Source organism: Schistocerca piceifrons, unplaced genomic scaffold, assembly GCF_021461385.2.
Source record: "Schistocerca piceifrons isolate TAMUIC-IGC-003096 unplaced genomic scaffold, iqSchPice1.1 HiC_scaffold_291, whole genome shotgun sequence".
NCBI classification, from domain to species: Eukaryota; Metazoa; Arthropoda; class Insecta; order Orthoptera; family Acrididae; genus Schistocerca; species Schistocerca piceifrons.
This window is the reverse complement of record NW_025728506.1, coordinates 90,001-93,815: the sequence shown is the minus strand read 5'-3', so window position 1 is coordinate 93,815 and position 3,815 is coordinate 90,001.

Below are 3,815 nucleotides of genomic sequence, written 5' to 3'. Positions count from 1 at the left end.
TATAACAATAACACATGATGCTCCGCAAGAAAATAGACTTGGGATAGGGTGTGTCGTTTGGCAAGTCCCCGGGGCGGTTAGTGTGTGTGGTGATAAGTCTGTAGGGGGGGGGGGGGGCGAGGTATTAGGAAATAGATAGATAGTGGTGACGTGGGTGTCGACAGTAGACATAGCACACTGCCACCTACAGGGATCCGACGGAACTACGCCACCCATGCCGGCAAAACAGTATCGCCATCTGTGAAAATAGGGCGACAACCACATGCAATACCGCCATCTATGCGCATCGGACAACACTACGTCCGCACCACAAAACATACCGCCATCTGTAGGTCTCCCGCAACATGACCTCCTCCAACGACGATACCGCCATCTATGCGACGCCAAGCCGATTAAGACAGCGATGGCGCCACAGTGCCCGCCTTTCGACGCCCACCCACAAAGCCTGCAGCCTCTGTCGACCATAGCACCCAATCTCCAGTGGCTCTGCCGCACGAAGCCGTGGACCGGCAATGACTCCACCCGCACCCGTTCGTGCACCACCCCCAACACCGCCACACGCGCACCTCCAGCGGATGAACGGCGGAAGTTTCCCGCACTCGTAAAGTGCAATCCACCCCTATAAACTTGCGTTTCATGAAGAGTTATTTCCAATATGCGACATTCCCGCTGTCCCTATACATGAGCCGCGACCTGTACCACTTACGAGCGAGAGACGCGATCGCGTTGCTCACTGTACGGCGTCCGATAACCGAGCCATCAGCATGTCGGTCCCCATGCGCGTTGCACTCGCACTCGCAGTCGCAAAAACGTGGGGCAAATATATTACGCGGAAGAGCTATAACAGACCGAGCCCCACTGCATGGGGGGAGTCTTTGTCACTAATGTACACAGATGGAACATTTTGGACTGGAACCAGATTACCCGTACACACGGCGCTGATTAGTAATCAATGGCAGAGCCATCAAACTACAGCAAATATACACAACTGTCCGTATACATGCTGAAAGAGTCTGCCCACAATGGGAACCACACGTCAGCCAGACACTCTGATCACGCACCACTCTCTGCTTCTAACAGGCGCACATACAATATGTAAGCACCAGCATGGAACAACATCCAGTGCATCTTCTCCGCCACATTACACAATCCACAACTATCACAACCAGACCAGGAGGTCCATGCGGAAAAATACAATATCCCAGCCTTTCGACATCCACCATTGCGCAGACCAGGCACCAACACCCACACATGTCCTATACAACGGTGCACCCAACATCACAATAGTACCTCCTGTCACAGCGCACAAACAATGACATGAGTCAAAAGACACAGGTCTCACACAAGCATAGAATTGGAGCGCCGCCTCTAATAAGCCAAAGGTGCATCCTGACGTGACAAATCTGATCATGTCACAAGCATTCACTTACTATAATCACTATCAACGAACCTGCCGCCCCCGCCCCCCCCCCCCCTACACCTTTCCTTACAACAACGTGTAACCTAACCTAACCTAACCCTAAACCTATGTTGTACCTTAACCTAACCTATGTTGTACCTTAACCTAACCTATGTTGTACCTTAACCTAACCTATGTTGTACCTTAACCTAACCTATGTTGTACCTTAACCTAACCTATGTTGTACCTTAACCTAACCTATGTTGTACCTTAACCTAACCTATGTTGTACCTTAACCTAACCTATGTTGTACCTTAACCTAACCTATGTTGTACCTTAACCTAACCTATGTTGTACCTTAACCTAACCTATGTTGTACCTTAACCTAACCCATGTTGTACCTTAACCTAACCCATGTTGTACCTTAACCTAACCCATGTTGTACCTTAACCTAACCCATGTTGTACCTTAACCTAACCCATGTTGTACCTTAACCTAACCCATGTTGTACCTTAACCTAACCCATGTTGTACCTTAACCTAACCCATGTTGTACCTTAACCTAACCCATGTTGTACCTTAACCTAACCCATGTTGTGCCTTAACCTAACCCATGTTGTGCCTTAACCTAACCCATGTTGTGCCTTAACCTAACCCATGTTGTGCCTTAACCTAACCCATGTTGTGCCTTAACCTAACCCATGTTGTGCCTTAACCTAACCCATGTTGTGCCTTAACCTAACCCATGTTGTGCCTTAACCTAACCCATGTTGTGCCTTAACCTAACCCACGTTGTGCCTTAACCTAACCCACGTTGTGCCTTAACCTAACCCATGTTGTGCCTTAACCTAACCCATGTTGTGCCTTAACCTAACCCATGTTGTGCCTTAACCTAACCCATGTTGTGCCTTAACCTAACCCATGTTGTGCCTTAACCTAACCCATGTTGTGCCTTAACCTAACCCATGTTGTGCCTTAACCTAACCCATGTTGTGCCTTAACCTAACCCACGTTGTGCCTTAACCTAACCCACGTTGTGCCTTAACCTAACCCACGTTGTGCCTTAACCTAACCCATGTTGTGCCTTAACCTAACCCATGTTGTGCCTTAACCTAACCCATGTTGTGCCTTAACCTAACCCATGTTGTGCCTTAACCTAACCCACGTTGTGCCTTAACCTAACCCACGTTGTGCCTTAACCTAACCCACGTTGTGCCTTAACCTAACCCACGTTGTGCCTTAACCTAACCCACGTTGTGCCTTAACCTAACCCACGTTGTCCCCTAAAGTAACCCACGTTGTCCCCTAACGTAACCCACGTTGTCCCCTAACGTAACCCATGTTGTCGCCTAAACCTGCTCTGTAATTGTTATACGACTCGTTCAATTAGTGTAGTGTTGCCCACCCGCAACCCTCGCAATATAGTTCGCTACTCGCACTGCCCGCTCCCCTGTGTATCGCTTCATGTTAAACACCTTGCAAGTCTTGCTGACTTTCCACATGCTCCTGCTGTACACTGTAATGTGGATGGCAGCAGGACGTACATGCCGCCCCTCCCCACGTCCCCACCTTGCCCCCCTGCCTTCGCAAGCTGGTTGGTGAGAAGTTTGCATGTTCAATGCCCTTCGCATGCGACGTACTCAGGCTACGTTGTGGTGCGGCCTGTGTCAACCGTCCGCTAATGTCGTACGCGTAAACCACAATCTGTACTGCACATTCGTCCTTATGTACCGAATGATACATCGTGGCACATGTGTGACCGTACAACGACTGCGCCCAAAAACGGCGGACCATACAGTGCAAATATTGTGCACGCAGCTACGTGTCGTCTCCCTATGAGAGCTGGATTGCAGTGTGGTACGCCATAGAGACGTGTGGGAGGAACGGACGCCGTGGATGGCGATCAGCATGAGCTGTCTGTTGATGTATTCGGACCTAGTCGTCTCTCCTCACACACCGTGATGGCATGGTGCACCGCGTTCCATATCTGCGACATGCTACAGAGGCCGGTTGACAGTCGTTCGAGCAATGGACATCGCATACGTACGGGGGCCACCTTCCACGTATTGTCTAGGCGTGCACATTTTGTTGCGTGTATGTGGGCAGACGTAGTGTGGCGTGACACCTGACACAGGCATGCAATAATCGTTGAAGTTGCAAATGGCGATGGACGCCTGCGTTTTCTGGTGAAGTTACGCAAATGAACAAATGGTAACCTGTTGTGGTGCGGTTGTTCTCGCTAGGGGTGAATCGGTGATGGCGACGATAGGTTGAGGTACGAACCGGTTGTTCCAGCGATACCCACCATGCCGACGAAACTGAACGGCATCTGGGTGTGAAGCGATACGCGGCGGTGGCTGGGTGGGACCGTCCCCGGCCGGTGAGGGGGCGCCTCCCGGCGTGCTGGCCGCGCGGTG